Here is a 13,847-nt window from a genome sequence, read left to right as displayed (position 1 = left end):
TAGGGGTGAGTCTGAGCTGTTATGTGCGCCTCACAGCCAAGTGCACAAGGGGTTTGGTCCCATTATAAAATTATGGGCCAGACAAAAAGTTTGGATCCAGAAATCTACTTGTTCAAAGACCCTTAGGCTGATTCTTCTCCTACAGAATATGAGCTGCAGCCACTGGAGTTAGTGGGAGTTGCTGGTACCCTTTGTGGAAGGGATGAGAACAGCCTGTCTCTAATTTTATGTTCCTGCATAGAGCTGCTCTTTGTAAGACAGCCACACATTTACTCCCAATGGGGAGGAAAGGCTTTTCCAACACTTGCCTTTATGTTGTTTGCGGAGGGTTATTTTGCTGCAGTAAAGTTAATCGTACAAAACTTCTGGAAAAACTAGCACAGGATAGGGATGAGAAGAGCCACTTGATTTCTGCCTTATGCGCTGATGAAGCAGGGATGATTATGAAAGTTCAACTATAATGACCCTCAAACAAGGTGGGTCAGAGAGACTGCTCCCAGATTGGTCTCTGAACAAAAAAGAGAGCATTTTATTATCTGGATTCTGAAACCGATGGCTGTGTTCATATAGTGGTATGCCGTTAGACTTACAGTCAGAATTGCTCAGAGGTTGGCTGAGGCAGGAGCGTATCCAAGCTGGAGCTGGGGCTGGCTAGCATGGAAACAGGCATGGGCTGGAGCGAGAGCAGGAGCAAAGACCAGCTGGAACATGAGCAGTCTATCACAACTACTAAGCAATGACAGTGATGTTGAGCAGACTGGAGAGACTGCTCCACTTAGCTGCCTACATACCTGCCTTGGGTTTACCTGGGTGGGTCCTCTCCATGAATTGGCTGAACCCTGATTGAAAAGAGTGGGGCCTATCACAAAACCTGCAGACAGTTACCTCTGAAAACTCAACACACTTTCTGGCTCATGAATGATTCATCAGGTTCAGGGCGGTTCAGGGATGACTCATCACACTTGCGCCCTCCTCACTCTGAGACAGCTATTGAGCCTGACAGGTTGTTTTTTCAATGTATGTTGATGTCTAATCCTCCTATTGGATGCTGTTGCAGCCATTCTCTGGAAATATTAACCTGAAATCACTTAAAATTTTGTTCTAACCAGGGCACACGTTCTCTATTAAGCTAATCTAGAGGGCATCACTGTGACAGATCAGTTAAACTGTTTGATGATTCTTATCAAACATAGACTAGAATTAACATTGAGAGCAAATGATATAATCATGTGAAATCCTTGTCTTTAAAAGCAATCTTTACTGGTCATGATTACATTACCCACTAAGACAATTAGCATGTCAAATGCAAGGTTATTAATGCCAACACAAAAGGAAGGCAACCTTGGAGACCAAGGCGGGTGTATTTGGGTAGGAAAATGCAAAGGAGGAACAGGAAAACAGGGACTGAAACAGTTTAGCCACCAAACTCTATACAATCCTGATGGAATCTGGGGACAGACCCCCAGAAACACCATGGAGGGTGGTGATAAAAAGGAGTGTATAATGATAAACCCAGCACAAAAAAATCCAGCAAAGTAATAACAGGAATGAGAGTCAGATATGGAAACTATGAAAGAATCAAGTCTTTGATAGGCTGAACATCTGAAAGAGTCAGGAGGAAGACAGGAGAAAATAGTCTCTGAAAACCTAAGGCTGTTACTTCCATACAACTGATTCAAGATGTGCCTGCAGAGCTCTTGCTGAGTCTAAGCCATGTGTTTTACAGACTCTCTTTGTGTTAATCTGATTTTCTCTATTGCTTTTAGACCATTTTAGTGTTTTGGTTTTGAGGTAAAATGTCTCTGTGGTACGTTCTTCTCATCTCTTGTGAGAGGCATTTGGGGAGAAAATGGTACATATCCTGGAGTTCTTGGTTGAGGCAACTTGGCAAGCCCCTTAAAAGTGTTGCCCCGTTACAGACTGCAGTCAGTAAGGGTGCAGTGAATGCCTCTCAATGGCAAGTGACAGGAATAATAGATCAAAAATTAGTGACAGATGCTTTGGGCTAAGTCTAATAGGGCCTCTAACAGGCTTCTATATTTGCATCCGTGATTTAACATGTAACTTGGGAAGATGGGCACCTACTTACCCAAACTGCATGCTCATATGTGATAACTGCATGCAAAATTCTGGGCACAGGTATACTGGTTGCTATTAGAAAGTATGGCCATCGGTGCTACTTTATTATAGATGATTGCTTTAATTTCCTGTGACACTTTAATAGCAGTGTTTTAACATTAAAGCAGAGGGAGAACAAATACAGCTGTTCTCATGTTATGACAACTAAGTGTTAAACACACAAAATAAAGTCTCATTTTTCTGCAGTGCTATAATAAATCCATTTGGGTCAATTGCAAAACACAGTTAAAATATAGTTGTTTTGCAGGTGATCAATAATGTATTCATCTGACTTCTAGAATAGTCACAAGAGTGAAATAAGATTCCTTCTGAAGATCAGCTGATCTCCATGTGCGGTATGATTTGTTATAACTTTATTTTTTAGCTATTTTCTCTTCATTTTTTAAGTATTAAAACATCCATTCCTGCACTATGCATCAGCTGTTCCTGTATTGCAAATAAACAAAATTGCATTGGTTTTAAGCCTTGGTGAGATGTAAGGCAATGTCTGAAGACTACATGAATTATCTCACTGTTCGTACGAGTCTATAAGAAATTCTATTGTATTATATACTGTGTTTAATTAACATGGGTATTTTACAAAATTGGATTTTCTGATACAAACATTATTGAATTTCATTACATTCAAATCCATAGTAAAACACCAACCCTTGAAGCTTTTGTTCCAGGTTGAATCCAGAACAGGAGTGAGTCTTATTTTCTGGTCACAAATGTCAGAAGACCCCTCAACACCTAATTTCTTCCTATTATAAGTAAAAAACCTCACAAAAGCAGCTCACAAGATTTTTTTTATTTTCCTGAACCTAAACCATAGGTCCAATTTGGCCTGGAACCCAGATGGTCACCTCATCTTCATGAAGTGCATTGGTGTCTGGTTCTGGACTTTTGGTTCAACCTTTAAGAGCAATATGCTCCCCTTCCTACCAAAATCAGATTTGTGCGGGTACAGGGGTTGTATCTGGGATTTTGGAACACTGCGTATCATGAGCCTCTGGCTCCCATTGAAGTCAATGGTAAAACTCTTGACTTTCAGTAGGAGTAAGATAGGATCCTGTGACATTACCCAGGGTACAGTCTGTGTCCCTTCAATTCTCCAGCCTGGGGTACCTTTTACACTGCTTTGCTGTGAGATCAATCACTCCTGGTCTGCTCAAACACAGTCTCCTGCATGTAAATTACTCTCAGCTATGGCCCGCCACTCTTGAATTACACTGCAGAGCAACACCAGTAAATTCCTAGTCCCAGGCTGTCTCCCAGAAATGTGCATCTAGTACTGCCCAGCCCTCTCCTGGACAACACAAGCTTGTATTAAAGTCCATCATTTATTATTAGAAAATGATGTGCACAAATCTTATTATCTCAAATTGAGTTTCCCACATTTCTGTCCAAATGTACTGGTCTCGATAAAACAATAAAACAAGTTTATTAACTATAGAAAGATAAATTTTAAGTGGTTGCAAGCAATGGGGTATAAATGGGAATCGGTTACAAAGAAATAAAAGGTTCAATGAAATTAACATCTAATTTACCAAGCTAGGTGAATTCAAAGCAAAAGTCTCTCCCACCTCATTTTTTAACATTCTTACAGACTGAATTCCTTTCTGCCAGGATCCCTCTCCAGTCCAGTGATGCTTCCTTTGTCCTTCAAGTGTTCTTGATGCCATGAGTAGAGATGAAGGAAGAGATATCCTGGGGCATCTGTTCCCCATTCTTATATCTTTTCCTTTTCTTTGAGAATCATCTCCAGCTGGGCTTCGGGAGACAGAAAATATGTAGGGGTGGGAATCTCCAGCTCTTTTTTTGCCCAGGTGTAAATTTCTTGCTCACACCCTTTTTCCTGCCAAAGAATGGCTGCTTAAAGATGTGATAGTCCACTTGTTTTGGTTGACACCTGGCTGAGGCCTTTTGTCTCTGAGGGACTGGTTTGTGGCTGCTTTCCCAGATTTGAAATACCGGGTATGTCTTAGTAACATCATACAGTAGAATCTTATAACTTTACATACAATATTGCTACACATATTTTACCAGAACAATAAAAATCAGTAAATCCTGAGCTTTCAGATGATATCTTGCAAGGCAAAGTTTGTACAAAAGTTATTTTGGTCTTGAAAAAGGGTGGACATAGGGATACAGACACTCACCTGTTACCCTGAATGAGTAACTCCAGAATGCATAAGCAATGGAATAAAGATGTGCAATGTGTAAACCATATATTAACTTCTGTATTTTTTCAGATGGGGGAGACTGGAAGTTTTACACATTCTTCCATTAACTACACAGAACCACACACAAAAAATAACTAATTGTTGCAGCTGGGATAAAAAATACGTATTGAGCCTTTTTTGCTCTCTGGTCAGGCATCTAGAGTGCTAGTTTCATGTTGGGAAGGAAACATCTACAATCAGCTGCAGCAAGTTATTTCAGATACTTGTAACAACTTATCCAACTGAACAGCAGAATGGACACACCCTCAAAGCACACTTCCTCCCCTCTCTGAAAGGTGTTTACCACTGACTTCAAAAGGCTGCACACAACAATGGTGCTAATCTAGCAGTTTTCTGGAAATTCAAATCAGACCTCCTTTAATCTCTGCATGCACCGTACTCACTGGAGGCCGGGGAACACTCTGGGGTTCTCAGGTTTCAGAAAACCAGAATGTGGACTGAAGCCATTCAGAGATTTCCTTCTAGATATAGTGAGTGACCAACCTTCCCGCCAAGTGTTTATCTGAAGAAGCTGATTCCTTATCTTTGTTATTGCTACTTTACAGATATGAAGGTATGATATTAGCTGACTGTTGAAACAACTCTCACAGATAAGAGAAGCTTCCTGTTCCAACTCTTAACATATCTCTTCCTCTGGCCCCCTTTTCCTTTGCCCTCCTTCTATTGCCTGCTTACAGATGGGAAATGCATGTAGCCTACCATACTTACTCCAGCTTTTCTTCCATTAAAATTGAATGAAAATGGGCACCTGGGAAGATATAATCCTAATTGCCGTTAAAGGACAAGGGTGGGCTTGAATGCCCTGATGAGAAACATAGTATATTAACTAAAAGAATATTAGGGAAACAAATTTAGCAGCTTACACCTGACAACATCATCTGTCAGCAAACATTCTCCTCATCCCATGTTAATGTGCTGTTGTCCCTTGACAGGATAGCAGATTGTACAAGGTAATTTAAATTGGGAGTTCAGCTTGTGTTTTACAAATCAGCTGCTTTTCTTACTCAAATGGAGGGATTCAAGGAGCCCCTGGAGTGTGCAAAGAGTTTGGCCTACAGAAGCCACAGTATATGTAACCATATAGCCAAACTAAATCTGAACTGCCCCTTTTTATTAGAAATGGGCTAACCAGCTCAAAATAATGCTCATCTTTTGAGGTTTAACCCTCCCCCCTTATCCCCAATGCACATTTTTCAGTTAGCTTGGTTTTTGTTTTAATTATTTTTCAGTTTGTGTCTCTGCACTCTTGTTCCAGTCAGTACCAGAAGCAAAAGCACAAACTCTTGCAAGTTTTCTAGTACTCAGGAGATTTGCAGCCAAATTCTACAGGTGTGATATGGTCAAATATTTGAGTGCGTGTTGAATCATAAAGAATCTTCTAAACCTTTGGAGGCTCACCCTTCACGAGTTTGTTAGAGCATTGTGAATTATATGCCTGTTTCAGGGGCTACAGTCTGGCTTTACTCTTTTGTTAAGGACTCACTCCCTTAATTCTCTTCAATACACATTGTTAAGATTTGCATCTGTTTAGATGGAGGTTCATACAAGAAATCTAATTTGGCCCTGAACAAAAGTCTAATATAATTTTGCCTCTATTAGCATAATAAGGAAACCAGGGTGATCATTAAAGTACAGTTCATCCAGTCCACGTACCCACAAATAAAACTATCAGTAACCGGTCTTTTCCCATCTCTGATTTCTATGATTGTTGGCCAGGAAATCTGGATTCTGTTCCCAGTAAGGCATAAACTTGCATAACGACGTTGGGCAAGCCACTTAACCTCTCTTCCTCAGTTTCCCCAAGTGTAAACGGGGATAATTATCTATCACACAAGTGTTACAAGGCTGAAATATTTAAAGTGTTTTGAGATTATCAGATGGGAGGTGCTATGGAAGTGTTTAAAAGAGAATAGCAAACAGCAGAATCGGTGGTAGGCCATATCAGATATAACAAGCTCTTATGAACGGAATGTCATTTGGGACATTGGTGCCTAAACTGAATATGGCTCTTAATTTTTAAAAATTCACTGGGCCAGATACTTTAAGTTCAGTGAAGCACTGCCAGTTTATATGAGCATCTATACCACTAGCTGTAACTTGATTCATCCACTACTTTAATTCAGGTGGATGGTGAAGTAACACAGTTCCTTTTTAATGCAACAGTCTCAGCAAGCAAAATGAATCTGCTTCTTAATTTTTCGTAGAAAAAACATTTCCATTATTGTACCCATGATTTCAGTGTGAGAGTCATATGAATGTCCATAATGTAACTTTGCTATGCATTACTGCCAGTAAGCAGCTGTCTGGGAAAACACATGCTTCTAAATGCCTCTCAAGGAAATTAACATGGTTCCTTATCCTATGGGCATATATAACAGGCACAGCACCTCCACTGTCCCACTGTGATGAAAAGGGAAAGGCTATTGGACTACTTGCCTGTTCTCTCAGTTACGTATTGCTTCTCCCATCTGTATAATATTAAACACCAGAGAAAAGAGTCTGATCCAGTGCCTGTTGAAGACCATAATCAAGTCCCATTGATGTCACTGGTGCAGTGTTTCCCTTTGTGCTCCAAATGCATAACTCTAGCTTCATTTTTTTCAATTTGATGCACAATAGAAAACATGAATAACCAAAGTAGTTTGCAACATGCCTGCATATGTACCAGAAACGAGAGATTTCTCAGGGTATGTCTTCAGATAAAAGGTGTGTTCTTAAACTGAGTTAGCTAACAGTTGAAAATAGCAACAACTCTGCTATTAGCTCTGGTTAGCAGCTTATGTTAATGCCTATAGTGGAGCCTGGAGTTGAACTAAAGCTGCTAACCTGAGTTAAAAGACTTCACTGTTATTTTAACCCGAGTTAGCTAACCTGAGTTAAGAAGACCCCTCTTTTTGCAGTGTAGACATACCCTCAGACTGAACAGGAAAAATAATTTATGTTGCTGACCTTGAATTAAAGGCCAATATGGAATCCACTTGTCTAGTACATTTTCTGGGTTCCAGGTTGCCTAATGTGAAATTTGTGTCAGGGATGAAACAGGTTGATCGAGGCATTTTTCTTCAAGGAGAAGAAGCCACCTGTTTAATTTACTTATTTGCAAAATAATAATAGAGAAACTATATATAGTTTGCATGATTCTTCAATTCCTCCTTCACGTAGGGCCTGATCCAAAGACTATTGAAATCTGTGGATAGATTTGACTTAAATGGACTTTGGATTAGGCCTCCGTAGAAGTTATGTTTTAGAGTTAATAATAATGGGAGTAAGAAGTATTGTGCTTAGTGTTAAGCAGCCTTTGCTTTGTGCTTCCCCTAAATTTTCTGCATAGCAAGGTTTGCCTGAATAGAGAATCTGCCATTTGTAGTGTGCATCCAAAGCTAAAATCCAACAGTGTGAAAAGTCTTACAGCAAATAAACCATGCTACAGATTTGAGCTAAAAATTTCAAACTTAGGTTTCTAAAATTAGTCATCTGAACCCATCATTAGACAGCCTGAGAAAGTGTCAAGATTAAGATTTCTTTCTCAGAATGTTAGATATCATATTAGGTTAGTAAAGAACTAATCTACTAGTTCATCTAGTCCATCCTGCTGTCTCTACAGTACAATATAGGTGATGTTTGTACATTAGAATTAGGAGAAATGGATTGGTTTAGTTATTTGCAGGATTTGGCTTTGGGTTTAGCAAACAGCAGTTATACGTTGAATTATTGAGTATTAGTTTGACATTGGCAAATAGATGTAAAGTTTCAACATGCACTAAAAAAATTTTTTTTTTTTTTTGGTCTGGACTCCCATCCCTCCAGCTTCCTCTTCAGCAACTGTCATCAAATACACATCTATTATAGGATCAATACATTTTCAGGGTGCAAAATTAGTTTGTCCAAAGCAAAAAACCAGCTTAATCCAAAATACCAATTTTAAGTAGCGTACCCAAAAATAACACTTAATAATAATTGTTGTTTCATAGCTGTGTGATTAATCCAGAAGACATTTTAAATTGACTATTTTAATAGTTTTAGCACAAGCTAGTCTTCCATACTTTTAGCTTCTGTTGTCATTTAGACTTAAGGCAATTAAATGGGCAACCTCTTTGGTTGATTTTTATCAAGAAATATGCTTGCCATATCTTTTGTTCATATCAGTCTTCTTAATTTATTTATTTTTCTTGGCAATTTTTGTTACCCTAACTTAGAGCTATAGGGTGATAAAGACCAAGGGAAAAATCGTCCAAAAAAAGAAGAATTGCAGCTTATTTACAATTTATCTGCGTAGATATTTTGTGCAGATCCCTTGTATTTGCACTGATCATACAGTAGCTAGGGAGAGAAGCAATAGGTTCAGCTGGGGATCATTGCATGCACCAAGAAATCGCAACAAAAATGGAGAGGTAGCAGAGTAAAGGCTCCATCCTACAAGGTGCTGAGTGCTCTGGCCCTGATCCAGCAAAGCACTTAAGTTCATGCTTAACTTCAAGTACAACGTAGACCATGCTTAACTTGCATGCTTAAAGTTAAGCATGTGCTTAAGTGCTTTGCTGGATCAGGGCACTCAGCATCTTGCGGAATAGCACACTAAGAACACTGCTGTAGGAATCTTCCTAGAACAGTAGCTACAGTAGATTTATATCAGATACGTTTCATAATCCTAATCCTCTGATTTTTTTTATATTCCACTATCACTTGTTATAGAACTTTTCCCCTATCCCATTTTCATGGTTGTGCCAAGAAATCCACTTTTGTTCTTCCTCACAATAATTTTACAACTAGAGAAAGAAGATACTTGTAAGTGCTGGACAAAGACATGTTGATTGGCACATGGATAACAGGAAGACTATAGGCCCAGTCTTGAGCCCAGTGGAGTCATCGCCAGAACTTCACTGAGAGCAGGATCATGCACCGTAGCAAGCTACTACTCTTAACTTCTCATCTGGCAGCACAAATTACCCCTTAACATGTTAGCATACTCTGCTTTAGTCACTGATTAACTATTTTTTTAAACGTTTATTACAGGAATTCTCATGAATAGGGGAAAAAACAAAACCTCATGCAGTAGGGACTGTTTGCCATTTGTATATAATATAATACAGACTTCCCAATGTGTGTTGATACAACTTCTATATTGCACCGCTCCATATTGCATTCTCTCTAAATATTTTCCATTATAACATACAACCCTTCTGTCTTTAAATGCTTTTAAATAAAAGTACTTTCCAAAAGTATCCTTATCCTAATTTTCTTTAAAGTAAAGATAATCCTATTTATACCCTCAGTAGATTCACCACAAATGTAAAAGGCAGAATTTCTCCACTCCCACTATGTATTTTGCTGGCGAGTGTGCTTGTTATACAGAGAAGCTGTTTAATTCCAGTCATGTGTTTCATGGAAACAAACATGTACAACACATTGTATTTCTATAAAAACACAAGCTTATTAATTGGCAAACATTTTCTGTTTTCATGACAGTCATCTTGAAATTGGCAAGTGAACTGTATCGGAGCATTTTATGAAGTAATCTTAAACTGCCATATCATGTGTATTCAGATAGGAAAAGGTCTGAAGTCCCACACTCAAAGGAAGAGAAATAAGGCTTTTGTCAATCAGCAGACAGCGAGAAATTTAAGAGTGTTTGTTTACGAGGTTTCTATTAAGATAACAGGAGCTCTTAATCTGAATATCCTCAAACATTAAAAGACGATAAGGAAGTGGCTTCAATGTCAAGACAAAGAATTCATTTGTGCTTACTAAGGGCTGGCTATAAATATCAGTGCTTCCTAGTGGAGCTTGAGCTGTCTGTGCACATTTGACTTCATCACTCAGCTCATGCATTACAGAAATCGCTTTAAAAAAAAAAGAAACTGGGGAGAAAATGGCTCTACATGACTCAACACACTGTAGGCTACTGGAGCTGACTGATCTTAAGGGCTGTAGCAAGGGTTTTGGCATTGCCTAACCATTGGGGAATTGTAACTGCAGGTTCTTGGATCAGATTGTAACAGGCTGAAAAATTACTTTCAAAGTGGTTTGTGTCTGCTAGAATAGAAAGCCTACTGGGTAACATTCTTAGCAACAAAGTACTGTGTCACTAGGGTAAAGCATGCTGAATGAACTGTGGTTATCAATAACTGGGCCTTGTTATGGGGAAACTACGATAATATCAAAGCTTGCCATAAGTTCACCAGCGAGTATTTTGGGTATTAGACTGTTAGAGAGTAAGAAAAGTCAAAGATGCATATAAAACAAAGACCATGCAAGAGGAATAACAAAGAGAATTTCATCTTCACTGCTATAAAAAGGGAAATATTTGTACCAAACAAAAATAAAGCAAAGTCATATGTTTTGCATTAATATTGTTCATTATCCAATGTATTGCTTTTTACAAGTGCAGAGATAACATTTTACCACAATATTGACTTTTTTGGCACCAGAGAAGGCAAAGAGAATATTTACTTTGAAAATAAGAAACTAAAATCAGCTTCTCTTTTTAAAATTGCTGTGTTTAATAGTGCTGATGTTACTAGTGTGATTACATGGTCACAGGAAGTATTTAAAATGCATGCAAAAATGTTTATGCATAAATTGCACATATATATATATTGTGATTGCATATGCAGTCATGGCCACCTGAATATGGCATTATAAATTAAAGCTCTAGCTATTAGCCTGTACAAGCATTTACTGTTTGTGTGGGGAATTATGTATGCACCTGGTCAGATTGACTGAGCTATATTTTCACTTAGATAAGAAATATATCAGGGTTGTTTGTACGTTCTCTAAGACATTTTATGCACCACTTCTCTCCATATTACAGTGGCTCAAATCAATGTGTTTTTTTTCATCCCTGGTGAGCTGGGCTTAAATAGAATCTTTAAGTCTTCAGATGAAGAGTCTGTGGTACCTTCCTGTCTTTATTCAGTGGATGTTTGTCCTACTCACAAAACCAACGAGAATTTAGCATAGCTGCGGGGGGAAAAAGCATAGGATTGCAATCACATAGATCACAGCTCACGTGCACTGGGTACTTTGTATGAAGAGCTTGCTCAGCACCTGGTCAGGGCTCATGGGCCTCATCTGGGCAACTAGTTCCAAGTGGAGTCTGATCTGAAGCCCATGTGGCTACATGCAAGTGGACTCTGGTTTCCTCAGGACCCCCTAATGACTCCAGTGGGGCTCTGTGTGAGCCCAGAGCTCCACCCACATGGAACAAGCTGCAGGATCTGAGCCTTACACTCCCTTCCATGAGCACCATGTTTAAACACAACTTCCTGGAAGTTTAACTTCTGTCTTTGTGTTCATCTCCCGGCAGCTCAAACCGTAGTTAATGATAGACATCCACCTTGCTGACAAGCTTAATGTTCCATGAAATCCTAGCCCTCAGGGCACATGCTGGTTATTTATTGTTACACACAAACACAAAGCAGATAGTAAATTTGTCAGTTTCAGATTTAGGTGACTGAAATTGGTGTTTGAAAGTCTGATGGGGTAGTGAATGTTTATAGACATTGCCTAGCAGCCATTTTTCATTTCATGGTACTACTATATACTGTAGATATACCCATGGATACCATGCAACAGGCTCCACCGGCAGCGTTTTCTTGCAATTGTTTGTATTTGGGATCTTAAGCATTGGTGTTTGGGTTTAACTTGGGAAGGGGATGTGTCATGTGTCAGTATTGAACATCACTAAATTTTAAGGCATGACTAACGATACATCATGCATCCGACAAAGTGGGTATTCACCCACGAAAGCTCATGCTCCAATACGTCTGTTAGTCTATAAGGTGCCACAGGACTCTTTGCTGCTGATACATTATTTGATAATGAACCAGGATGGCAAGCTCACCTGAACTGAACTGAACTGGTGACATAGTAGTGAAATACTTTTTTCCCCCTGAAAGCTGCTGATTCTCTTGGTCTAACAGAATAATAGAGTGAAAACCTGAATTCTTACTCTTGGCTAAAGGGCTGGGAGTAAGTATCGTGGGGATCTAGCAACGTGTTTCTCATTTAACATTAATGGGAGCTGTGCCACTAACTCCTTACTGTACATTTCAAATGTACTCTTTAGTATCAGCGATGGACAAACCTAAAAGGTACCAGGCAGAAACGCCCTGAAGTCCAGATGGTGGAGATCTCTGAATAGGGGAATAATGGTTGTACACCATCTGTCTTTTTCTCCCTCGAGTCTCCTTGCTTTTTCCAACACCTACATATGATCTGACCGCATAGAGCTAGCTCACAAGACCACCACCCAGTTTATGTGTCAATAGTAGCTGATGCCCAGAATAAGTGATAGTCCTGCAAGAAGCAAGCTGGTCTCTCCCTTCCCTCTCCTCCCCCACACAGTAAACTGATCATATTTTCAGTGTGAAAATATGGAACAGCCTGGGGGATGTCATGACATCTGCACAAAAGGAGCCAACAAGGACATAGTTTATATAGATGTCCAACAATCCTTTAGTGTGCTATGCTGGGCACTAGTCTCTGAGGAGTAACTGCATAATCATATTGATATTGCCTCATTCAGAACTAACCTGTCATTAAAGACTCTTGGTAAGAGGTACATATAGGACGCACTTTGCATACCACTTTACCAGAGCAAGATTTGTTATTTCATCCTTTCTCCTTTGCTGTGTTTTCTTTGTATTTCTATTGTATATGATATCAGGTTCAGGAACACCAAACTTGCTCCAAAATATAGCAGAAATAGCTGGAGTGAAAAGATATTTCCACAAGGCCTATTAATTTTACCATAAGTTGGATATTGGCATACTTGTGAAAAAAGAATATTTTAATGTTGTTGGTGTATCATAGAAAAAACATTTTCCTTTGGGGGTATAGGATGACCATTGAAATTTAGGGACATTACATGATTTTCTCACGTACAGATTTCAGTCCTAAGCATTGTATTCCTTCACCACTCTATATACTTGTTGCAAAGGTTCACTTTATGACACTGTGTTGGTCTCTGTTAGTCTTTAATTAAGACTGTCTACCAGTTGTGAGCCAGGAGGCTAGAGACATCTCAGGGAATTTTGATTCCTCTTATCTTCTGTGATTTCAGGAGCTAAAATCTGACTTTTCTAATTTGATTGTCAACTACCCTCGAATTCATAAATACCATGTGTCTTTGATATCCCAAATTTACTGCAGCTACCTTAGAGAAACCCAGATTCATAACAATCTGACACTGAAAGTACAAAACAAAGTACATTTTAAAAATATATCTTGGAGAAGCTTTCAATCAAGCCTTCAAGAGGTTTGTGTAAACCTCATAAGCAATTTTGTTAGCTATTGAATATTGTGACCTGCACAAGAGTTTGTCTAGTTATTCAAGGGTCAAGTGAGAGGGGAAACTCAAGTACAGAAATATAATGCTTCTCAAAGTTCTAGCTACATAGAATATAGTTATCTTTTCATCTAGGTTTTACATGCTTACTTGAAGATATCTGCTCTATGTTTGACTTTCATGTTTCCTTTCCT

This window comes from Mauremys mutica, chromosome 11, assembly GCF_020497125.1.
Source record: "Mauremys mutica isolate MM-2020 ecotype Southern chromosome 11, ASM2049712v1, whole genome shotgun sequence".
In the NCBI taxonomy this organism is placed as follows: Eukaryota; Metazoa; Chordata; order Testudines; family Geoemydidae; genus Mauremys; species Mauremys mutica.
Note: the sequence above shows the minus strand (reverse complement) of the source record.